Genomic DNA, 25,514 nt, shown 5'->3' on the forward strand with positions numbered 1-25,514 from the left:
CACTTAAGGCTAAGACATTTAGTCTCTCTCTGACACTTCTTGCTAGAGGTTTTTGGAACAATTTCTGTTTTATGCTCCACTGTCTCCCTCTCCTGAGCCAATACGTAAAAGATGACCACTTGCTTAATAGGAAAAAGAAAAAGGGGAACACAGGGAGCCCTATAAACTCAATTCCAGAACTAGAAAGCTTGGGCTCAAGCCCTAGGTCTTCTCCTTACTGGCTGTTAGAGCCGGGCAGGTCAGTCTGCCATCTAGAAACTACTGCCAATGGCTCCTACCCCCAGGGGCCGTTGTGAGAGTTAAAAACTAGATGTGGCTGCTTAGCATGAAAGTTCTTTGGCTCATAGCAAGCCGCAGATTCCTCTGTCTCCCCAGCAGACCCCAGAGCTGGATGCACAGGAGGCAGTTGGAGCTCTCATAATCCACTGTGGAGTCTAAGCCAAGATGGAGACATCTGACATTCTTATTCACTTAGGCCTGCAGCTGCAACCTGTTGATGCCCATTTTATTCTTTGTTGAAATGTGTTCATTTACCCCTCTAGGGCAGCAAATAATCTCTTGGAATGTGTCAAAGAAGATTAGCCAAGAAGTATTTATTAAGCTGTGCTGGGGTTCCATATTAATGACAGGCGCCACAGAGGGCATAAAGAAATGTAAGGATGCTCACTCCCTTCAGGGAGTTTATAATTTAGTTAGAGGAACAGTTACAGGTTAAAACCAACAGATGTAGAGAGAAATAAGTCAAAGGACATTTCAAGGTAAGCGACCACAGGTCAAAGGAGTGGAGCAGATGTGTTTTAAGACACTTGGAGGAAGTGAGGGCCAGACCAGGCTGGGATTGCATGGCATGGCAGGGATTGGAGCTGGTTTGTATTAGGTAGTTTTCAGCTATAAAAGTCAGAAAACAACCCAAAATTTCATAAAGGGTAAGAATATCTGTTATCTCACATATGATAAGCCTGGAGCTCAGAACATATGGAGGGCCCAAATTTCTATTCCACCATCTTCAGCATGTTGGCTTTTGTCCTCAGGCCTGTCACCTTATGAAACCCAGTTGGTGACAACAGTTCCCAGATCAACAACTTAGAACAGCACAAGAAAACTTTGCCCAGAAACCCTCTCAGCAAACTTAGTCTTGTCCACATAGAGGATACCTAGGGCCTAAACCAGCCCCTGGCAAAAGGAAGAGAATTAAGAAGATTGGTTCAAACTAATCAAGATTCGCTCCTGGGGCTGGGACTGGGCAGGGCCCCTTCCTCCAGCACACAGGTATGAAAGTGTACATCCAAATAAATTGGGTTTCTTCCACCAATTAAAGAGAGAGATGGACTCAGAGAGGCAACCAATGGTGTGTGCCACATGGGTGGTGTTGGTTCCTTGGTCCAAAAGGAAGCATTTGGTAGCAAATAGCATTCTGGACTCTGAAACAGATTGCCAGGGTTCCAAGCCCTGCCCTGTCACTTAGTAACCTGAGCAAGTAGGTTAAATTCAGGAGGCCTTAGTTTTCTCATCTCTGAAATGAGATAATAGGTCCAACCTAGAGTGTAAACTTCATGAGGACAGCGACTTGTCTTGTTCACTGAGCTACCCTCAGCACTTAGCACAGAGCTTTGCACCTAGCAGGTACTCAATAGGTATTTGTTGAATGGATTCATAAATTAGATTGTTGTGAGGATTAAATGAGTTAAAGTACAGTGCATAGCCTATAAATTGTGCCCAAGAAAATATACTTTGAGCTACATTTTAGAGACACTGGGAACCCTTCTCCACACGTGTCTTTTTGCTGCTTTGTTTCACATGGGCTGCCAGATTTATCACTGAACCCTTGCTCACGCAGAAGTTGACATGTGTCAAGAAGGCTCTGCTCCTGGTGAACTGGGGCTAGGACAACAAAGGCCCATCACATCCTCTGCCGGAAAGAGGAAAACACTTGTGAGTCCAGTACTTGGGACTCTGCAGGTTGCAGCTCTGACCGGTTTCTGAGCCGACCTTCACATTGTTAACTCCTCGGGGGTCAACCCCCTGAACCCCACCCTGCTGGGACCAGCTCAACTCATTCTGAGTGGAGGAATGCCTGTTTCACTCTGACAGAAAGATTTGTTTCCACTCCATCTCAAGTCCAGTCTCGGCCAGCCCCACCCATAGAGGCTGCCCCCAGGAAATGCTCACCCTGTTTCTCCCGGGGGGGGGGGGGGGGGGGGGGGGGGGGAAGCTCATGCAGGGAAACAGCAGAGCCCCTAGCCACTTGGATCACTCCTAAACCTTTTGAGATTCTGATCTGTCGTCCCCTCCCTCCTGTCCCCGGTAGCATTTTAAGGGCATAATGGCAAGAAGGGAAGACAATAAAAATGCCTACCTTAGGACCTCTGACCCTGCTGACCCTGGCCTTGTCTCTGGTCTATCTCCCTCCGACCATGCCCCATCACCCTCTCTTCTTGCGCCCCCTGCTTGAACCAGAGGCAGGGGCACTGTGGGGCTGGAGGCGTGGAGGATGCTAAACCAGTTTCTCAGGAATAATCCCTGTCTTCCCTCAGACTTCACTTTGGTCCCTTGGCCTCCTCCCAGCTTTCCATGCCCACTGGTATCCGGGTAGGTTCTGCAGCCCAGACTGGACTATTGGAAGGCCTCACCACTCCCTCTTCACTTTTAGGCAGCATTGATCAAGGCCAGAGGGTCAGTGGCCAGGCAGCAAGGCTGTTAGCCAACAGCAATATTAACTACCCAGCCCCCCTCCACCTCCCTCCCCCACCCCCAGGCCTTTCCAATTTGCTTTTGTTGAGGAAAAGAGCTCCTGAGAAATTCCCTAATCTGCAACCCAGCAGGCATTCCTACTCCATGGAACACGGTGGAGAAAATCCCCCTGCCAGCTGTCTTCCACACACCTTGCCCAGCCCCCAGGGTTCCTCATCACCCTGGGCTCCCTGCCCCACCCACCCTCACAGGATGGATGGAGAAGTGGGGCCAGGGAGAGGGCACCAAAGGGACCCAGAGCGTCCCTATCTGACCAGGCCCTCAACTTCCTTCCCACTAAGGATCTCTAGGACTTGACCTTTCTTTACTTGACTATCCTCCCCTTTGCTTAACCTAACCAATACCATGAAGGCAGGCAGATATCCTGGAAACCTCTGCTTCCCGGGCACCCCATCTGCCATGTAGGAAGCCCTTTGGGAAAATCTGTTGAGAGTGGGCCTCTGCCTCTGGTCTGGTTCTCCTCGAGGCCCAAGACTTAGGAGCACCTCTAAAGAGAGGCCTCCCCAGAGTGCAGGAGACACAGGCCCCCAGTGGCAACACTTGCTCATTAATCCAAGCGCTTCCCCGTAGGGGTTGAAGGTGGGAAGAATTTGTCCCTCCCTTCCTGGCCCTGCAGCAGAGGTGTTGACAAGTGTAGGCAGGTAGAGACAGGCCCACACAGCCATTAGGAAGGTCTTCGTAAAGCTCCCTGCATACCACTCAGCATGACGGGAAGTGTGAGGAAGATCCTAAATATCTAGAAAAAGTTGTCTGTAAAAAGGAAATTTTTTTTTTTTTTTTTGTAAAAAGGAATTTTTACCATACCCTAGAACCCTCGATTTTGTTTCTGAAACTTTTCATTCTTTGGGAAAACCTGGGAAGCCTTAGTTCATAAAAATTTTAGGACTCTGCTGTTACATGGCCTGAGTACATCGCCACTGGTTTCTTCAAACCATGCAGTGGGACATTGCTGATGTAAGCCATCACTCCAGCGGAACCTGACTGAACCGACATGAGGCAAGTTACCTTTGAGGCAATATCTCCATTTTCAAGAACAAAAGAATAGAGTGAAAAACTGCTACTAAGAAATTGTAAGGACACCCTCTTGGCAGATTTGCCAATGCTGCAATTCCCAGGGAGCCGAGATTCAAAGGCAGAGAGTCCCCTGGTGACAGCACCCGCCGCCGCCACTGCCTTTGACTGAATTACAGAGACGTCACACACTCAGAGCCGGAGCCAGGACGGGCCTGTGTGGGCAGCAAAGGGAACAATCCGAGCCTATGAGCAGGGAAAGCTGAGTTCCAGTCATGACTGCCTCTGTTTCCTCTGCGGCTCTGCTGAGTCACTTCATCTCTCGGGGCTGCAGCTTTCATACCTGTAGAAGGGGGCACAGGGCTGGTGATCCTAGAGTCCCTCTCAGCTCCACGATTCACTGTATTCTAAGTAAGGATGGCCAGAGCATAGAAACTCCTCACGCGTTCATTCCACCCGGATTACGTGAGTGTTTACTATGTGCTCAGCACCAGGCTGGGCTTCCTGCCCCGGAGAGCTCGGAGCCTGCTGGAACCAGCAGACACGTGACTCTGCTGGGATAAAGAAGGGCAAAGGGCACACCCACTGGCCCAGGGATATCTGGGCATCTGCCCACCTGTCCCTGCAATGGGCAGCCACACTTGGGAGGGTTTCTTTCAATGGTCCACAGGTCCCGCTTGCCCTTGTACAACCTATGCGAGAGATGGATCTGAGTTGGCAGGCATCCTCACCAAATCAAGAAGTCACGCAACATGATGGAGTAGAGGCACAGGTCTCCGTTTGTGCAGGCCATCCATTTTCAGAAGCCTATAAAGACAAAAATAAAAGAGTTGAGAACTACTGATTTATCATGCTCAGGAATTGAATAGAAAAAAACAGCAAAGGTGCTTGTTTTGAGCATCAGCTGGATTTTGATCCCCCAGTACCCGTTCCCCCTCAATAACAGCACCCTTCTTTTGTTCCCCACATCATGTGTGGCAACAGAAGGGCTGTGCCCAGGATACCCTCCCCTCCGCACATGACCTGAGCCTGCCAGCCACTTTCCTTGTTCTTGCAGCAAATGGCAGAGGTGTGCTCGGTGGGGCACGTGGTAGGGGCACCTTCCCACCAGGGGTGGCTACAGTATCCTGTTGCCTAGAGCGCTGGCTTCTGCCCTGGACTTGATTCTTCAGGCTTCTCATCAGTGCTAGGACTTAATTACCTGACAGCCATCAAAAAATTCCTTTCCTTCTCAGGATGGAGCTGGAGTGGGTCCCATGGCTGGTAGTTGGAGGACCTAATGGAAATCTTCATGCTCAATGACATGAGGTCCAATGTTGTGCACTTCAACCAAAATGTCTGTGTGCAGCTTGAGACCTTAGCTCCAGAGGTGACTGGGGGTCATGGTTTTGGAAGATAAACCTGCCCCCATGTGGTGGGTAGATAATAGTGATGAAAGTAGAGAAAAAGATTGTTTACTGAGCTCTCAGGACGAGCCGTCCCTGTGCCAGGAGCTTTGTTTGTTTAATTCCCGCAACCCTATGAGGCAGGTGAAATCATCCCGATTTTGTGGACGAGGCAATGGAACTCAGCTGGTTAAATCACATGCCAGAGGTCACTTGGTTGATGACCAACAGAGTGGGGATGCGAACTCAGGACGGTGAAAACTCAGAACTTGGGCTTTTAACCAGACACCACACTGCTACACTGTGGAGGATTTATGGAAGAGTTCTCACAAAGAATCCGACCAGCCCAGTGCCACCTTGGATATAAGGGTCAAGGGGAGTGGGAAGAGCCAAAGAGTGCAGCAGTCTCCATCTGGTTGCCAGCAACAGTGGGGCCACTCATCGGGGACACTACCTGCAGCAGGGCAGCCAGACGAGGGCTCTGGGTGAGCACGTCCAGGTTGACAGCCAAAGCCACGGAGAAGGTGGTGTTTCAGAGAGCGTGGCAAGAGAGGAGCAGGGGGCCAAGACTGGGGGGCTTGGGGATCCCATAGTTGGACACTGGGAGGAGAAGAGATGCTAGGGGAGGAGACAGACAGCCTCAGAAGCCAGGGCATTTTGGAAGGCCAGGCTTCACCTGGTGCACTCAGGGGAGCTGGCCCATGGGTGCCCAGGGGAGCACCCCTTCCTGTTTCTAAAGGGTCTGGCTGAGTGGCTGGCTTCTGGCCCCTGCCACCCCAGGGAGCTGGTGCCCATGCTCCACAGCACCAGCTGCGACCCCAAAAGGGGAGTTGGGCCCAGCTGCAGCCAGGGCCTACCCGTCCTGTCCTGAGGGGCAGGGAGCCAGGGTGGGGGTGGGGGTGGCCTGGGTTCTGCGGGCTGGGGGAGGCTTCCACGGAGCCTGGCAGGCAGCCCTTCCCTTCCCTCCCTCTCAGTCAAGGAAGGCAGGGAAAAATGTGTTTTTATAAATAGCTCCAGCCCCAGCTGATTTGTAAATTCAGTGGGTTTTTTTGTGTCAATGACATCACCCTCCTCCCCATAGCAACCCCCGACGATATCAAAATTGCCAAGCAACGTTGGAGCAGCTCCGTGCCCCAAACGAGCAGGTCGTTGCCTGAGGATTTAATGGAGAAATCCCAAAGTGAGCCTGGGTGCGTGGTGGAGGAGGGGCACGCTGCGGCTGGGAAGGCAGCCGGAGCTCGCTTGCGCCTGTGTGCAGCCTGCCAGGCAGCCCTGGGCCTGCTGGCGCTCCTCGGCCAAGGCCACGCTCCCTTTGACAGCGCTGCTGTCGACAGATGGGGGAGGGCACTGCTCCCTGCCTGATGTGCCAGGAGCTGGGAGCAGCCATCCAGGTGACTAAGCCAGCCCACTGGCACTGAGTCACCTGCTGGCCCCCAGATTCCTTCCTCCCTTTTCGCATCCGATTATTTTGGGAGCTGGAAACTCGGAGCTGCACCTGGGGCCCGCCCCTTCCAGTCCTTCCCTCTCTACCCTGGGCTCTAAGGAAGATGGGACCTATCAGGAATCCGCTGCCTCCCCCTAAGGATATGGAAGATGCTGTGGGGGCCCGAGGTTCCAGGAGAGAGATGCTGGCCGGCGAAGTGCAATAGCAGATATGGTGATCAGGCTGCTGTGTCCTCTGGAGGTGTCAGGAGAGAAGGGGAGCCGGGTCCGTGCTAACTGGAGTTCTCCTGGGCTGGCTTTGAACTCCCCTCCCGCAGGATATTGCAGTGAATGAGTGGCTTCTAGGGTCAGAGTGGCATTTGGAGAGCAAGGCTGGATTGGCTGAGGCTGGCCTGTGCAGGTAGGTGGCTCTGCGCTGGGTGTGTGTGTGTGTGTATGAGGGTGTGCATGTCATCCCCTCCCCCTCCTGCTGAGGACAGAGAGCTGGGGACGGAGGACTTGGCAGCAGTTAGTCCTAACTGACTCCAGACCCTCCCAGACCCTAAGATGGGTGCTTCGGAAAAGGGACTCCAAGCGCCTGGCTAAACAGGACGAGGAGCAGCTCCAGCTCAGGCCCAGACCCTCTATGAGGCCACAGGACAGAGACACGGGAGGGTTTCAGGTAGGGGATGGCCGAGAGGGGTAGGCCAAGGACGGAGGCCCACCTGCCGGCACGCCAGACACCGCCCTGGCTGCCCCCCTCTTCTGACAGCCCCAGGGAACTAAGGAGACAGCCTCCTACCAACGAATTCTGTCATCCGACCATGCAGTGCCAGTCAGCACCGAAGCGTGTCCTCTGCGAGCCCACAGGGACGCATTCCCGGAGGAGGGCGCTGGCCAGGACGCGGCCTCCCGGGCTCGGGCCCGCCGGGGCCGCCGCTCGGCCTGGGCCCACGGAGCATGCTCCAGTGTGTCAGGCAGCGGGGCGTGGGCCACCTCCCGCGCCTCCCCCAGAGGGCTGGCAGGCTCGGGCCACACCGGTGAGGGAGCTGCCAGGGGAGCAAGGCTCTGCGCCCACAGGCAGGACACCAAGACGACACCAACCAGGAGCCTTCGGGAGAAGCGGCTAAGCAAGGAAAGCACTGAGGTTTTCTTCCTCCTTTCCTTTCTCTCTTTTTTTTTTTTTTTTTTTTGCCTGAAGGGAGTGCCTCTTCCTGGGCTAGAAACGAGCACCGGCCTGCAGTGAGTGAGGAGCCGCACCCCCAGCGCCCCAAGAGTGGCCACGGTAAGGTCCCTGCGGCCAGGGGGCCGGGGCCGGGCCGGGGCCGGGGCCGGGGTTCGGGCCCTGCGGGCGGGGCTGGGGCGCCAAAGCGTCCAGGCTCAGGGGCGGAGGCCGCGGGCTCCGGGACGAGGAGCCCCACACCCCACGCCCCACCCGGGCCTGCTGCTGCCTTCCCAGGTTGATTTTGAAACAGCCTGGTGCAAGCTGGCTTCTGGCTTCCCGGGTGGAGGAAGAAATGCTTGTTTCTACCGTTCCTGCCTTTACCTCCCTCCCTCTTGCTGGGCCAGGCTGGTGTGGTGCCACCGGGACGCCCCTCAGGGAGGCCCCGCTCACCCCCACCACCTCTCTGGGACACTCCACTCAACTATTCATCCCACAGATATTTATGGAGCACCACTGGGACCCAGCTCCCTGGCACGCCCTCATGCAGAGTTTGACCTGGCGGAGATTCTGACTCTGAAACTTGGCGGGAGGTCCGGTTCAGGGGACCGCCTGGCTGGGCACCATTGCTTCTCACAGGCCCCAGGCTCCCCAGCTCTGCTGCAGGGTTCAGGACACGCTTGGCTCCAGGAGGGTCATGCCCACTGGGCTCGGGGCTTAAAGTGCTGGGGCTCCATGAAGAAGCCAGGCGAATCCAGCGCATGCTGTTTGGTCTTTCCCTGGTGTCACACAGCAAGGCTGGAGGGTCTTTCCCTAAGCTGGTTCTGGTGGGAACTGGGTACCAGGAGTAGAGGATGGACTCAGGGCTGCCCGACCCCACGGAGGCTCATCTAGCTAGGGATAAGGCCTTGGGGCCGAGCAAGGGGGCCCCTCTGCAGCTTAGGAGGGGGCCTTGAAGCTGAAAAGCTCTGTGCACTTGAGAATGGGTGCAAGGTGGTAGTGTGGGGGCTGTACAGACCTTTTGGGCTCCCAAAGACAGACTGATTCTTTATGAGCTGAGCTCTCTGGAATGTGCCAGGCACAGGGAAGGTGCAGGTGGATCTGGGGGTCTCTAGCCACAGTAAAGCTCACTCAGCACAATACCCAAGGATGAGAGGGGGGTGCCCTCTGTCCTGGAGAAGCACACTGGACTTAAGTCCAGATGAACTGCCAGTGTCTCCCAATCAATTAAGCCCCATACCTGGCTCTATGAGGAAAATGACCCAGCAGTGGAGGTATTTGCCTCCTTGCAAAAGGTGACTCCAAGCCTAGGGGGTCTCCCATGTATGCAGAGCTGAGCAGCTGCTGATACCCATGCTCAGCTGGCAGAGGTTATGGAGTGCCAGACAAACAGCAGGCCAGCTGCCTGGGCTAAGAGGAAGCAGAGAGTAGAAGCCAGGGCACAGGTGGCATGGGGGGGCAGGAAGAGGAGAGGTTGCCTGGGGTTTCGAGAGGGCTCAGGGAGGGCTCTGAATGGCTGCTTTCTTATACCTACCCATGTCCATGGGAGGGGCTGGCAGGAGAGAGCTGGAGACACTGAGAGACGGTCCCAGAGATGCTTCTAACACACTGTGTCCTGGGTGCAGAAGGCAGGGAGGACTGTCCTGTGGCCCGAAGCAGAACCATTCCTGTAGGATACCCTGGACACCATAAGTGGGAAGGCCCAGGACTCAGGACCGACTCAGGCAGTAGGAAGGTTGCTAGCCAACCTCCTGAACAGGCATTCGGCAGCCTGACCCTCAAAGAAGTGAGTTAGCCAACAAGTTGGGAGAGAACATGGAAAAGGAAACTTTCGAGGCAGAAAGAGCTCTCGACTACCTGGCGCTGCCAAGGGAAGCACACTGACCAGAAGCTGCCCCCTCATGAGCTCTGCCTGAGGGCCCACTCAAGGCTAAGGTGAGAAGTAGGAGACGTGAGATAAAGGGAAACTTGTCTGTTCTTGGCAAGACGTGGGCTCCAGGCAGCACTTGGAGGTGGCAATTGGCACCTAGTTCTGCTCTCTCACTTGCAGGGGTTGCCTGATGACTAAGTACAAAACACAGGTGGCAGAGACGGGGTGGGGGGAAAGTGCTGATAAATGAAGGAACGAGCCCTTCCCCTGGAGAGCTTACAGCTCTTCCCCAGAGGAGTAGAAAAGGGAGCCGAGCTTGGAGCCAACCCCACCAGAGACCAGCTGAGCTACAGAGCTTTGATCGGCAACAGGGTGGTGATGTTCCTTTGCCCACCTCAGGCCCCCACCACCTCCAAGAAGCTGTGAGCCATGACCCATCCAGTCCAGATAATTTATAAATTTAGACCAATACTGGGAGATGGATCTTAAAGTAGAACCTAACAAAGATGGATAAAAACAGATTAGTTGAGAATGGAAAGCAAAGGAAGAAGCCGTTGGAACAGCGATGGGCAGAGGATGCATGCTCAAGGAGGTATACAAATGCAAGAGGGAGAATGGAGAATGCTGGGAAGGAATGGGAAGGAATGCCATACCAGCTCCAGTTTTTCCTGAATGGCAAATTGTCAGCCACTGAGTTTCTCCTAGAAATGACTTGAGTCTGTTGAGAGTTTCCTTCTCCATCTGGGGTCTAGTTTCAGGTCTTGAGGACTTAAAACAGGCTGACAGGAAAGGAATCAAGAGGCCTGCTCCGACTCCTTTGTGGGTCTGAAATTCTGTCACGTGGTGGCCCTGATTCATTGAGGAACTGCGTACTCACGAGCCCCACTTGAAGCACAAACTTGGAGGGGCTGCATGCAGGGGGCCAGACCCAAGACCACAGGGGACCCCTTGATTGCTCTGGCAAGTGACTTAGAAATGCCCAGGAACCATAAGGTTCAGACTCAGAGACTTTATGCTTTTTCTGCTGAAGTTATCTGTTCTACAGATTTAGGAAAGGTAATCCCAGGTTCTGTCCACCGCAAAGAGTAAAGTATGTCCCAGAACATGGCATACTTTCATATGCTGGGGGGAGTTAGCATGCAAAAAATGGGTTCCAGTTTCCCCATAACTGCACAGACCCACATTAGCCCAAGCAAAGAGACACCCATGCTGGCCAGCAATTTCTATAAAACCTCATTACAACACATCAGGCAGTGCAGAGACCCAGGTCTTTATAGGAGGGGAGGCAATGACCTTTTTCCTACACCTGTGGATCTTCTGTGGCAACCTTCCCCCCTCCCTGCCCCCCTCGTGCTGCCTCAGTCAGCAACTGCTGGCATCTTTCTGCTTGGCTCTGGTTTACCCAAGTCACAAAGCACTCAGGCCCCTGGGCCGCTGGCTTAGGAGGTGGAGGCAGATCTGTGTTCTCTCTCACACTAAGGCTAATCAGGACTCAGAGAGGGGGTACCTCTAGGTGCTCAGAGAAGCAGATCCAGAAAGCTCAGGTCAGCTAGTGAGTTGCTCTGGTTTCTGAACCCCTTGTGTCAGGGACCCAGCCCACTCCACCTCTACCCTCAGGGCAAATAGCAACCAGCCAGTCACCTTTACTCAAGGTAAGTAAAGGTGCTGCCTGTTGCCTGCCTGCCTGCCTGCCCCAGCTCCTGAAGGCTGCAGGAGCAGTGGCAGGCAGAGTTAAAACCGGGAGGACTGGTTCTCTGGTTCAGCTTCCTGGCCTGGAGCCTCCAGCCTCCATTTTCTTTCTTTTAGCTTCAAATGAGGAAGGGCACAGAGAGTGGAGGGAGCCAGGGGACCATCTATTCCACAGCCCCACGTGCATCCCAAGCAGAGTTCGGGGTCAGTGAGGTGGGGTGCAGAGGAGGAAAGGACTGCCCCCAAAAGAAGCTCGCCACTTTGGATTGCCGTAGCACATTCGAGCCCAGAGGAGTCTCTAAGAATGTTTAATCAAGCCCCATAATTTTATAGTGGGAAGCAGAGGCCCAGGGAAGGAAAGTGTGTCCTGAGATCACACAGCTAACTGGGGGCAGAGCCTTGGTTTCAGGCCTTGGGGGTCTGCACCTCCCAGTCCTATACTCCCTCACTGCCCACGCTGCCTTTTTTGTTAGCAGCAACATCAAATGTGTCCCCCAAGCATGGGCAGGCAAAAGCTGCAAGGTAACCTGATGGCTTGGAGGGGACAGCCTGGCCCCATACACTAGGAGGCCAGACAGGTCCTGATGCTCCTCTGTGCCTCCTGCCCTAACAGGGGCCTGGCTCTGTACTAGCGCCACCCCGGCCCCACCCTGTCCTGCCCTTGTATCTTGCCCAACATGCAGCCCCAGTTCAGCCCATGTTCATTCATCAGTGTCCCCCAAGGAGAGGCTTTGCCCCCCCACCCCCCAGCCCAGGATACTCTCCAATAAACAGATCCAGCTAATTTGTAAATGGATTGACTTATGTTCTCCTTGTCCCAGGAAGCATTTTACATTTTAACCATAAAGCTGGCAGTGCCTTAAGCCAAAGAAGAAAGTAATGATGACTATATCTAGGAATGAAAGAGAGATTCCAGGGCAGAAGTCAGAGGAGACACACAGGAGCCCCTTCACTTCTGGTGGTCTTTTCACCAGTATATACCATGACCCCAGGCAGGAAATTAAATAGCCAAGGGCCACCACCAGAGGTTAGATCCCAGAAGCAGGAGGCTTGCTGCCTGTCAGCTGTCACCCTGTCACCAGGCCCAAGCTGGACAAGAAGACTTATTTTCCACTATAGTGGGTCTTGGTATGTCTGGGATCCAGAAAGGTGGTGTCCCATGCCCTGGAGAGGGATGGAGCCAGGCTCAGAGGCAGGAATGCAAGGCCAGGAGTGAGCGTGCATACAGAACTCCTGTGGAGGAGAGGATGGAGAGACAGGAAAACTGCCCCCACCCATGATCCCAGCAAAGGCCACTGTGCCACTAGTGGACACAGCAGTGCACACCAGCACCCTGCCATGGAAGTGTTCACACATAGATTCCACAGGCCACCGTCCCCAGGGTAGTCAAGATGTGGACCAGCGACTAAGGAAGGAAAGACCCCCAGGAGGGATGGCAGTAGCTGCCTGGGCCCCTCCAGGCCCCTCTACACATAGGCCAGCCCAGCCAAGTGGCCGTTGGACAGGCCATGCCGTCCAACACTGACTCATGGCAGGTGAAGGGAGTTCTGGGAGCATTATAGTCAATGTTCCCAAGAGGCCACACTGCCCAGAGTGTGTGAACTTTGTGCATTTAGAGCTAAGATGTTGTCCCCCCAGAGGGTTGTGGACGGGGCTAAGGCAACCAACATCATGTTTCCTCAGACTCCTCCGGTCTGTCCTCTCACCTGATCGGGCACAGGCCCTCTGCTCCCCCCACTCACCTGTCCTTCCTGAAGCCAGGCCCTGGGATCCAGGGCACAGGTGCCAGTCACAGCCCTGAGCCTACCTTAGACAAAAAGGGACAAAACTGCTAGAGGCTCAGAAGAGATAAAAAGGGACAATGAAGGGTTTCCATTCAAGCAGCTTCCAGCTATTCATTCCGCTAGCAAAAATGCCAGCCAGAGAACTGAACTGCCAGCAACAGACATTTGGATGGAACTTTGGAGCCCATTAAGAGCAAGGGCTGCAAAGTGATCCTAGTGAGAAGATATTAAATGAATTCATCATATCTCTAAAATGAGTGTCCTTGGAACATAGGTAGCTCTTTCTGTGTCCAGCCCTCCCCAAGGTAGTTCAGCACCCCCATGAAACTGGGAAGAGGGCTGCAGCCTTCTCTGTCCCTGCTTCGGCCCCCTTGAACTGGGTGGACGGTGGCCTCTGCATCTGAGTGCTTGTTCACATCACCAGGCCCCTTGAGGACTGTCAGGCAAGCTCAGCCTCCAGTGTCAGTTTGCATTTGGAGAGGACAGGCCCGTGTATTCCCATCGGCATAGGAAACCTAGTACAGATGCAGAACTTGAGAAAAAAAAAAAACAGTACAGGTAGAGAGAGCCTGGAGGCTTCTGGATGTGGTTCACCTCTGCTAAGGTTCAGGATGGCACAAGGACACATCTGTCCAGCAGCTGGCCCGGTGAATCCGATAGGCTTTTCCCAAACACCTAACTGGGCCCAGACACTGCTGCCACCTGGGGCTAGGGTTCTCTATGGGATCTGTAGTGGATAGACCTATTGGGTTGACACAGTAGCAAGTTCTCCTGGAAGAACCCTGGGATTCGCCCCTGTGGCACTCACACTGAGCTCTGGTGCTCCCTGTAGCAGCTGCGTGCCTGCATGACATGGGGAGAGGAGCTTCTGCCTTGGACCCTCCCAATGAGGGCCAAGGGTCAAGAGCCTCTCACCCTGTCTGGGGCTGCAGGTCCTCAGGACTCCGGTACCCCAGTGCTCTAGCCCATCATCCCATCACCTTCCCAAGAGAAAGGGACACAGTTTCCCCTGTCATACACATCAAGATTGACACTGAGACACCCTGGAAGCCTAGAGAGGCAGAGGGCTCCAACCCTACAAGAACCCATGGTCTCTGTAACAAGACTGCCTATGTCTCTCCTGCCTAAGGGCCCCCAAGGGCTGGGCATCATTGGTTCCCTCCATTCATACTCCCAAACCCTCAGAGGTTCGCACCTGCCTCTCAGCCCCAACAGCAGAAATATACGGGCAGTCCCATCAGGTGAGGGGCACTGGCCCAGGCTGCCCCTTGAGCAGGAAGGGACAGATATTGGGCACCCTGGAAGAGAGGGAGAGGAAGGGGTCTTTTCCCAGGTATGCCTCTCTCCTAGTGCTGCAGGGTGAGTGTGCAGCTGCCCCTCCTGGAGCCCAGGCTCCAGGAGCTCCTCCAGCCAAGTAGTAGTAGGTGTGTCAGCACCCACTGCCTCAGCAGGGCTGCATGTAGGCCCCATAGCACCAGGCCTAGGCTAGGTCTGTGAAGGACAGATGCAGGGACTTTAGGCAGGGTGCTGGCTTATGACTGGGAAAATCTAGCACCTGGCTCCCAGCAGGGGACTCAGTGACAGGGTGGAAGAAACTGAGGCTCCCCTGCCCCCATGCACCCAGGGCCATGTGGGGGTCTTCATGCCCTCCTCAGAAATGGAAGAGGGAGGGCACCTGGGTGGCTCAGTGGTTTAGAGTCTGCTTTCTGCTCAGGTCGTGATCCTGGGGTCCTGAGATCAGTCCTACATCAGGCTCCTGCAGGAAGCCTGCTTCTCCCTCTGCCTGTGTCTCTGCCTCTCTCTCTCTCTGACTCTCATGAATAGATAAATAAATCTTTAAAAAAAATAAAAAAAAGAAATATGGAAGGGATATTCCCTATATATACTTTGTGTCACATGACCCACCCTTCTTTGGTGGTGGTCAGAGTTGGCACAAGGAGGCCAGTGTTCCCCCACCAACTGTTCACTGGGACTTGACCCCACACGGTCATCTTGTATCAGACAGTTCTTGGAACCAGGGACCTCTGAGCAGCATAGATAAGAGAACAAGGTGGGGGCAGATACACTTGGGTTGAAACTCTGGCTCCGCCACTCAATAACTATAAAACCTTAAGCTAGCTCCTTGACCACTGTAAGCCTGTTTCCTTGTCTGTAAAGTGAGAATATGACAATATAGTACTCTGTGCCGGGGCTGCTATGGGGACTTAAGTGAGATATGTGTAAATATGCCCTAACTGGCCAGCACAATTATTTCTAATACTAGTGGAGAGCAGACTTACCCAGACGAAGGAGCCCTGGAAGGAGAAAGTGAGCCTGTCAGCAGTTCTTGTTCCCTAGGAAGATTCTCAAGTCACAGAGCAGAAAGGTACGGGAAAGGATAATGTGTTTTTGTTTCAAAACCACAAGTAGATCCATATCTTTCCTCTTTGGCCCTAACCTGGGCTCTCAGCCCTGGCTGTTGGCGCTCAGATGTTACAACAGGCTCCAACAGCCAAAGGCTAAGAGACAGCTGGCTGGGAAACACTCGCCCTGCTCCCTGTGCCTGACCTGTTGCCCTCTCAGACAGTACTGCTTGGCCAATGCCCCAGAGCTGGAAGGGCTCCAGCAGCATTGTCCATGGTGAAATGTCAGTTCTCGGTGTCCCTGTATACAGCTTCTGTCCAATTTGTAGAATGGGAGCGCATGGACAAGAAGAAGGCCTATACCAGCCACCAGGGCTTTTCAAATAAGGGTGTGCTTAGTCCCTTTCCCTGGGCTCGGCAATGCCACCTGGGAACAGGGCCAGAGGGAGGCACATGGCTCTGGCCCCCAGACTGTTTCCTGCCACTGCCTGGGCAAGGCTGAGTCGGGCATGGATCAGAGGATGGGGCGCAGGGCGGTGGGGACAGGGAGGGGATTCACATACCGGAATTAATCATTCAGGTCCCATTCTGCACATCCCAGTCATCCCAATTTGCAGACGGTCATCCAAGCCAGTGCGGCAGATTCATCTGTAGATGCAACTGAAGTGCAGAAACTTGCATTTGGGATGGCCCGAGAGGTCCCTTAGTGTTATCTAGTATCCGGGACGGGAACCTTTTCTCTAGCGTATCTGAGTTCTTAACAGCTCTTAGTGATGGGGGATTCATTAGCTCCCAGATCAGCTATATTTGGGAATCTCTGCCTCTCTTATGGACCCAAACCCCATCTCTGCTCCCACAGTCTCCTAGACTCACTCCTACAGGGTGAGGATGCATGGGACCTGACTAGTAGCCTTTCCAGGACACCCAAGCCTGGATTCAAACCAAATTAAATACTAGTTCAATTCTGATAATATTATAATGATCACACTTTATTGTAGTTCAACAGTTCAAAAATACGGCTTGGAGTTCTGGTTTTGGTATATAAGTTATTTGTTTTTTTTTTTTTACAAGTTACTTATTTTTTTAAGTATTCCTTGTTTTTTTTTAATATTTATTTATTCATGAGAGACAGAGAGAGAGAGAGAGAGAGAGAGAGGCAGAGAGAGAAGCAGGCTCCGTGCAGGGAGCCTGATGTGGGGACTCGATCCTGGGTCTGCAGGGATCAGGCCCCGGACTGAGCCGAGCCACCCGGGCTGCCCTAAAAGTTACTTATATTAAAAGAAAATAACTCCTGTGTGCATCTGTGAGTCAGTAAAAAATAATTTAGGGTGTTGATTCAGGTTCAACAACGTAATGCAGTTCATTCTAATTTTGTTCATGGTTCATTTAAAATCCTCAACAACCAGTTTCCTGAAGCCTCCCATCCAGCACAACCTGCTTCCAGTAGCCAGCATTTAGCCAGTGCTCCTACATCCCTAGGTAGCTACTCTGTGGGGAAAGCCATACGCACCAGCTGCCCCCGCCCAACCACATGACCCCCTCAGCCTAGGCTCAGTAGGCAGCTTCCTGGGGGGCCACAGGAGGTCAGGCCTCAGTGTGGCCCTGTCAGAGGAAACAGAGAGAATCCTCTTGGGAAAGATGCAAAGAGGGGGAGGGGAGACAGGGGACAAGAGCAGGAGCAGAGACTAAATATAAGTGCGTGGAGTGAGCAGCAGGGCGACCTGAAGTTAGCTGCTCAGCTTCCATGCCACTAACCCAGGGCTCACCTATGACGGTATCTCCCCTGATGCTCTGACACCCACCACCGTACTTTCCTGGGAGGGTGGTGGGTTGGGGGGGTGGGCTGCAGTGTGGCCAGAAAGGGTGCAGGTGTTCAGGGCTGGTGAATTCCCATTAGCCACCTTAGCTTGGTTTGGCAGGAGCCTATAGTAAATCATGCAAAAGCAATAGAGCCCATATGCAAAATGCTTTATCTATAAATTGCATTGATAGATCTAAAGAATCAGTGAACAAAAATGATACATGGCAATAATAAACTAAATAACTAAAGTTTGAGGCACCCAACAATGACAAAAACTGCAGCACTGTCCTCAGTCCCCACTGTGACATTGGTAGTCATCCAGCCACTGCTTGAGGGCAGCTATTTGAGGTCTAGATATACTGAATTTCCAAGCCAGGGTCAGATATAGCCGTCTCTGGGGCCCGAGTCTAGGACAGCAAGGGTCTCCTCACTTCCTTACTTTTTTTAAATTTTATTTGTTTATTCATGAGAGAGAGAGAGAGGCAGAGACACATGCCTGGAGGGAGAAGCAGGCTCCATGCAGGGAGCCCAATGTGGGACTCGATCCTGGCACTCCAGGATCACGCTGTGGGCTGAAGGCAAGCACTAAACTGCTGAGCCACCCATGGATCCCCTGTTCACTTCCTTATTTAGGGAAGAGACAGCCAGGTGGTCCTGCTTCTCCCCACAACATACATACTTGATGATTGAGAAGCAGCAGGGCAAAGGGCAACCAGGAGTCGGCCACTCTGAATGGCCATCCCAGGCCAGGGCAGTGCTGGGGACACATAGGGATCCCAGCTCTATAATCAGAGCCACTCTCTGGGAGTGCAGGGCTCCTGGAAGCTTTCTTTCTCTGAAAGGTCCCCTTGAGGGCGGGGTGGGCCATAATCCAGAGGCGGAAGTTCTCAGAACTGAGCAGGGTCTGACAAGAGAGTTGGAATGTCTTTAAATCCCGGCTTTCCTGCCTGCTTACGGAACCACCACCCCCAGTCTTAGGGCCTTGTCCAGATGGGACAGATAGGCCAAGATGCCCGGTTTGGGGACTCCAGGTGAGGCTCCCAAAGGTGTGTAGGTGGGTGCGCGCAGACCCGCTGCACCTCTAGTATCTGGGAGGAGTCGGCTCTGCGGCCTCTAGTTGCGCATCCGCGATGAAAATTAATGAGTCAATCACACAGCAAGGCGCCGAGGGCAGTCCAGGTCCGGCCTGTGCGGCCGTCCAGGGGTCCAGGGGCCGTGGGCCACCGGCAGGTCGCAGCGGGCGGACCGGCATCCGGGCCGGCCGGGGCCAGAGCCGAGCGACTGGAGGAGAAGGGCGGGCGGGCGGGCGGTGCGCCCCGCGGGCTCAGAGGCTCGGCCGCGGCCCCTGCCCCTGCCCCCGGGCTCCGTGTTCGCCGCGACCTACCTGAGGCCACACCCTGAAGTCAAACTCGCGGCCAGGTGAGGCCGGCGCAGCGCAGGCTGGTGAGCGCGGCCCTGCTCGGCGAGCCCGGCGCCGGGGTCCCTCCCGCGGAGGGCGGGCCCGGCTCCCGCGGCCTCTCGGGGCTCTCCGGGGACTGCCCGCCGCGCAGGTGGGTGCCCGGGCAGCGGGAGGCCGGCCACCCCTCCCCCGGGCCGGGGCCGGGACGCGGGGCCGGGACGCGGGGCCCGGGGTCGGCCGGCGCGGGCCCTTCCCCCGGGTCCCCTTCCCCGAAGTCCGCGCTGCGGGCGCCCCGTGCACCGGGCGCGGCGGCGGGGACGGCGCGGGGCGGAGCGGCCGTGAGCGCGGGGCCGGAGCCGAGCCCGGCGGCTGGGCGCCCCCCCCCCCCCGACCTCCGCGTGCGCGCCGGCGCTTCCGGCCGGGCCGCGGGGCTGCAGGGGCGCGGGGCGGGGTGCGGGGCGGGGGCGCGGGGCTGCAGGGGCGGGGCGCGGCGCGGCGCGGGGCGGGGGGGGGGGCTTCGCGTCCCGGGGGGCGCCCGCCGCCCCTCCTCCCCGGGACCGGAGCCGGCGGCCCTGGCGGGAGGCGGGCCTGGGGGCGCTCCGAGTCTGGACTCGGGCCAGCCGCAGAATCCACCGAGACACACACTCCATTTGTCACAATGAATTTCTGATCTGTTTCCACCCAGGCCTCAGGACTGGCGGGGAAGGTCCCCCGTCTCCCCTCTCCTCGGTGCCCGAGAGCTCTGCCCACTGAACGGTGAGGAGGCAGGAGGAAGAGGAGGCGAGGAAGGCGGCCGGGAGGTGAGTGAGGAAGCCTCAGCCCCCGGGAAGGTGTCCAGGAGCCTCCTCGAGACCTGAGACCTCGGTGAGGGGCAGGCTGGAGGGGGCAGCGGGCAGGCAGGTGGCCCTCCGGGACGTTCTGGGTACTGTCAGGCAGGGGCCCTTACAGGTGCCGTCTCGCAGGCCTCGCCGGCTGTACCTTGTAATTCCCACCAGCCCAGCCCACAGCAGGCGGCAGCTCTTCCGACGCCCTGCCTGCCCCGGCCCGGCCCGGCCTCTGCTGTCATCAGCTGTGATGCCCGTCTGGGGCAAGGTAGTGTCACTGAGGCTGGTGCCCTGAATTCTTGCTTGGGAGAGAGGCTCCCAGACAGGAAGGGCAGTGAACTGGTCGTGTCTGTGCTGAACAGGTCAGGAGGCAGCCCCAGGCACTGATGCTGTTTGGCACATCCCAGCCTGCTCGCTCATTCCCCAGATCCCCAACCTGCTAAAATGGATCCAGCTTTTCCCACCCCCGACGAGTGGCATCCTGCCTGGGATGTATAGATGCTGCTAGGAACACCAAGGGCTAAGACATGAAGAGCTCCCTGGGGTGTGGGCTGTGTTTTCTGTGTCTTGTCCTATTCTGGTCTGTTTCTGGGCTCCCCTGATGTATTTTCCTAGGTCGGGGAAAAGAGGAGGGTCCAGTCTACATCTGTGTTCGGGTCTTTGGGAACTGGTGTAGCACATACTATAATACTGCCCAGTTCTCCTCAGGCCATACGTAGGACAGTAGCTGAGAACACATTTGGAATCAGAAAGAATTGGGTTCAAATTCTGACTTTGCCTTTTTTGCCACAAGCAAGTTATTTTACTTCTCTTCAAACTTAAATGTCCTCACCTATAAAACGGGGTGACTGGGCCTTCCTCATAGTATAATTGTGAGAAGTCACAGTGATAAATAATAAATGTCGAACATCCCTGGCCGTTAGCCACCTCCCCAACCTCTAGTTATTGCTTTGGAAAGGTTAAACTACCTGAGCCCTGAGTTCTCTTGGAGAACTTTGAGGATCATCTGGCTCTGTGGCAGGAGATTGTGGTGGCGGGTAGGGGGGAGGCAGTGGTTGTTAGAGCAAGCCATGAGAATAAAGTAAAGGCAGAGGGTCCGTGCAGGGCAGGGAGTGAGGTGGCCCGGGGAAGGGGCCATTTCTGAAAGAGGATCCAGCTTTGGAGGCAGAGACAGCAGCCTGTTCTGTACATGTCACATGTGCTCACATGTCCATGGGAGACCTTGGACACACTGTTGCCACAGGGCTGCCTAGGACAGAGTCAGCCTATGGCTTGAGGCTTCCAGTCCTAGCTCTGCCCTCAGTGGCTTTGTGATCTGGGGCAAGTCCTTCTCTGGGCACCAGGCATGTTAGAGAAGCTTGGAGGCAGAGACACTGGATTACCATCTCAGACGGTGTTTCTCTCTGAGCCTCGGTTTCTTCACCTGTAAAACAGAGCTCATAATATCTAGCTTGTAGAATTGTGACCATAAAATGCAATAGTAAGAAATACCTAGCACACCGTCTGACACGTGCTCTGCACTTTATACCTGTCTGTGTGTATGTTCCCTTTCTGGTCTCCCCTTCCCTCTCCCCAGCCACCTGCATCTTTAAGATACATCCAGTGAAGCAGCTTTGACCCATCTCACAATATTGTGAGCCTAAAGTGAAGAGTGACTAGCATAATAACTAGCATAAACAGAGATACAGAAAGTTAAGAGCTATAAAACATAATCTTTTTGTGTTATTGGGGGACTTAATCCTGTGACAAGGGACTTTAGAGGTTCTGTCCAGCCATTCTCTAAGGACTCTGTGATGAGGACTCAGGCCTCTGCATGTAAAGGCTGCTGAAAATCTGGGATAGTGAAGAGGTGCCCGGGTCACAGCCCTTTCAGGAAGGCCATTCTTTACTTTTCCCTTGGCGATAACCCCGTGCCCAGGAAAGCCCAATGCTGTGGATTCTAAGTACAGTGAACTGAGGTCAGAGGGCTGCTCTGGCTTGAGCCGCTGCTGGACCACAGCACTGCATTAGTAGGCAGGCCTGAGTCAATATTGACCTTCCTGGCTGGCCAGCCTGGCTCTTTGGCCTCTCATTCAACTGGAGTGTTGACACAAGAGATTGAATGAGCTTTATTATCATATTCTTTTCAACAACAGCCCCATTATCTCTACCCTGGGGATTCACTGGGACCTGTAGTGTGGGAATAGTGACAAGGGCAGGGGACCCAGGTATTTTGGCTTATGTGCATAATGCCCTCCGCCCTGCATACTCAGCTTCTCTCTGGGCCTGTCCAGTGGGACAGCAAAACCTCAAGGTACTGCTCAGCATCCTGGAGACACTCCGTGCCTCAGCACGGTGGCTCTGGGCAGATCTCACTGAGCCTTTGAGCAGTGGCAGTGAGGGGCACAGCCTGGGTCTAGGACCCATCCACCCTGCAGGTGACAGTTGGGGAGACAAGGTAATGAAACTCTCTTCAGGCCCCTCCTCCTGGTGAGACTTCAGGAACCAGGAAATGGTGCTGGGATGCCACCTCTCCTGACTCCTGTCATGTGAAGAGGGGTAGATGGCAGGCCCAGCCCCCTGCTAGCAGCTGAGGGAGGATAGAGATCTGCTCCACACAAAGGATGAGGTACAAGGGGACAGAAGGACAGGGCAGGGGCCACAGGATGGGGGAGGAGCTCCCCATCACCGAACATATTCTTGCAGACCACAGGAGCAGGCCACAGACACGTCCCTGGCAGAAATACCACTGAGTTACTGAAAGTTGGCCAGGGACAGAGGGATGGCCAGACCCCCTGAGCAAGTCCCATAGCACATGCATCACCATCTCTTCTGGCAGGTGGCACAGATCAGGGTGGTGTCTAGCAACCATCCATTTGGAAAAGCAAGCCCAACTGCCTGAGACCAGGGATTTTGTTTTCATTACCACAGTCCCTCAAACTCGGAGCAGAGTTAATATACAATAAATGAATGTATTGAATCAATGAGTGACTAGCATAATTCTATATTTAAACAAACTCCAGAAAGTAAAATTTGAGAAAAATATTCCTGGCCAAATCAGAATACCCCAGTGAAAGGCTGGCTTCTGTCTACGATATTCTCAACCAGGGGACCAGTGAGGCCCGTCATTCTTCACAGAAGGATGTGTAGGATGACAGTTCCCAAAGTGGGTTACAAAGAGGTCAGACAACCTAGCTACAGATCTCTGGGTGGAAGGTCCCAGCCCTAGAGATAACATGGTCCTTTTTAGGCCACTCTGTGCCTGGATGTGGTCAGAAGTGGAGGTACCTTTCTAGGTGCCATAGAACTCTGGGTCTCAGGGGGCCTGGGGGGCTCAGTCACTTAAGCATCTAACTCTTGATCTCAGCTCAGGTCTTGATCTCAGGGTCATAAGTTCAAGCCCCACATTGGGCTCCATGCTGGGTGTGGAGCCTATTTACAAAAAGAATAATAGAAGAACTGAGGGGCTTGCCTCTACCCCAGCATCATGATTCTAGAATAGTTCCTTTCCCAAGGCATCATGAACAGGCCTGAGAATGAGACAGGGTGTGGTGGTGGAGGGAGACAGATGCCTGTCGCAGCATTCACATCAGCTCAGATAGACACAGGTCTTCCCCTTCTTTGCTGCTTTCCTTGGGCAAATGATTCGATATTTGTGAGCACAGGTTTCCTCATCTGCATAATGGGTACATTAATAGCCCTGCCTTATAGGCTTGTGGTGAGGAGATCCTTTATGGGACTTGATCAGGCCAGAGCCCTAGTGCCTACACTAAGCACCCTGAGTGGTGATTGCACGAGTGAGTATTTACTAAAAATGCCTCAAATAGCCCCTTTGAACTAGAGCAGGTACTGTTTCTCTCCTCATGTACCCAGAGAAGCTGGCAGAGGAAAATGAGTCCATTTCCTTGTTACCACTGGAAATGCTGCAGCCTAGAAAGGAGAGTGGGCTGAAGTCACCAGCAGGAACTAGGAACCCCACAGTCTGGGCCACAGTAAGCCGGTGCTCAGTTGTGATAAGCCGGCGCTGAGCCTCCCTCAGAGGAAGCCCATGTGTCTCTTCATTCTGGCTGACTAGCACTTGGAGTCGGGCCCGTGGTGCCTCATTTCCCAGTCACCCAGATATGGAAGGGAATCCCACCAGCCTCGTTCCTAAAAACTTACCCATATCTCAGGACTGACACAACCAACCAAATCCTGCTCCCTTCAGAGTAAACTGCTAACTCCTCTGGACTCACTTTCCGGAAGCCACCTTCCTAGCCTGCAGCCCACTCTTGCGGATCCCTTCAGTGGGCTACAAGTCCTTCCTTGGACAGGGATTTGATGTGTGGAAATAGCCAGAACCCACTCGGAGCTGGGTGTGGAAGGTAAGGTGGGTGACTCTGTCGGATACCACCACTGCTGATGAAACAGCTTGGTGGCCCTGGCGCTCCAGCCCCTGGCAGATAGATGTCTCCTCCCCCAGAGAAGCAGTTTGAGAGGGTAACCCACTCTCACTGTGGCTGTTCTGCTTCTTCCCATTGTGGACTCTAGACCAGCCTTGCCACGGGGAGCCCACCACCCAACGTGCTTGTAGTCATGGAACAGGAGCATCAGCCACACAGCTCTGCCCAGCACTCCCTGAGCCAAGCCTGCAGGTTGCCCAGCTTTAGGCTGAGACTCCACCAAGGGGCTGTGGGTCTGTGCCAGACAAAATACACTCCTGCTGCTCCTGCAGCTTTTCTCACATATGCCAGGTCCTGATGTCACGGCCATCAACACGAGCTCGTTGGAACATCTTACCCACCTCTTGCAGGGCAAAAACAAAACCCAATTCCAAACAAAACAAGGGTCAGCCTACAAGTCAGCACAACCCCAATCTCCTCTGGCCTCTGACTCACAGATGAGCACAGGAAAAAAACAAGCAATCTTGAGGGAGCTGGCCCTGGCCCACCCCTTCTCCACACTCCCATGAGTCTACTCAGGCTGCTCAGCCTCATGCCTGTTTATAGAGACCCTCAGGAAAGAGATGAACAACCAGCCCAACTCCCTCAGAATGAGCATGGTGGACAGAGCAGGGGCTCTGGAACCAAATGTAGGTTCAGACCCCCAACTCAGTCGTTTCCTGATTCTGTTCCCTTGGGCAAGTTATTTAAGCTCTCTGAGCCTCCTCTAGAATCATGGGTAATAATAGTAATTCCTACCTCCCAGGGTTGGTGAGAAAATTAAACTCATTGATCCTTGGAAAGAGCCTAGCACATTCCCTTTCTGGCTCCTACTCCTCTGACATGACAGCCTACCCACCAGTGACGCCAGACCTGTGGCTCCCTGAACTCTCCCACCAGCTCCACCCTCAGGTTTACTGGGTGTGGCAGTATTTCCTCCAGAAAGCCTCTGCCAGGAACTGACGGGCTCCCCATCTGCCAGGCTCTGGCTTGGAGGAAGCAGTCTCAGCGGGAGCTGTGCCTGGGGAGCTTCCTTTTCAAACTGGTTTAGACAGGGCTCTTCCCTCCTGGTGCCAGGCATCCTCCTCTGGTCTAGTTGGGCCAGCCCATGGCCAGCAGGTGATGTCTGCAGCCATTCAGAAGAGGGAAGTTCAAAGCATTCCTCAATCACAAAGATGGATCTCGGCCTAAGAAAGAACCCTCAGCATCCCCCTCCCCTGCACCGGGATGAGGTGTCTGACAGGAGAGGCTGGGGCAGCAGAGGGGAGGGCTGCCTATGCTGGTGCTCTGCTTCTGCCCATCTCTACTTCAGAGTGTCAGGTCCATGTGATTTCCATCAGTCTAGGCAGACAGAAAGGCAGAGACTGGCTCTTGGAGGGAAAATCCTCTTCCTCCTTCCTCCTCGCTCCTCCCTCCTCAGGGTATCTTCTTTAAGGAAGGCTCCCCTACGAAGTGGATCAAGTGTGGATGCAAAGAGGTGTAGATACTAGGATGGCAACTTTAGGGGCTAGCATGGGCTGATTTACTACTACGGCCTCATGGCTGATGTAGCAACTACCTTCCCTCAGCCCCTAGGCCCTTGGGCTTGGGTCAGAGGTAGAAAACCGGGCTGGAAAATGGAGACCTAGAAACAGCAAGACAAGGCCTCTAATCTGGGCAGGTGACATGCTCCAA

General features: G+C 54.4%; 1 protein-coding gene and 1 long non-coding RNA gene across 7 annotated transcripts in view; one reads left to right on the forward strand and one right to left on the reverse strand.

Annotated features, from left to right (window-relative positions):
- Nucleotides 1-568: 568 nt before the first annotated feature.
- On the reverse strand, nucleotides 569-7,512 carry LOC144302999 (uncharacterized). Its single transcript, XR_013370051.1, has 3 exons — nucleotides 7,372-7,512; nucleotides 4,494-4,569; nucleotides 569-4,105 (listed from the first exon to the last, which is right to left on the reverse strand). It is a non-coding gene; the product is annotated as an uncharacterized LOC144302999 (long non-coding RNA).
- Nucleotides 6,253-25,514, forward strand: part of PAK6 (p21 (RAC1) activated kinase 6) — a 37,397-nt gene continuing 18,135 nt past the window's right edge. Inside the window, exons 1-3 of one of the 6 annotated variants that reach the window (XM_077880602.1) lie at nucleotides 6,253-6,990; nucleotides 7,771-7,854; nucleotides 19,302-19,416. The gene's annotated coding sequence lies outside the window, so the exon portion shown is untranslated. Of the gene's footprint in view, nucleotides 6,991-7,075; nucleotides 7,252-7,770; nucleotides 7,855-18,602; nucleotides 18,637-18,736; nucleotides 18,768-19,301; nucleotides 19,481-25,514 lie in introns of those variants that run through there. The other 5 variants (XM_077880600.1, XM_077880596.1, XM_077880597.1 and 2 more) reach the window with 5 other exon arrangements.

This window comes from Canis aureus, chromosome 32 (genome assembly GCF_053574225.1).
Source record: "Canis aureus isolate CA01 chromosome 32, VMU_Caureus_v.1.0, whole genome shotgun sequence".
NCBI classification, from domain to species: Eukaryota; Metazoa; Chordata; class Mammalia; order Carnivora; family Canidae; genus Canis; species Canis aureus.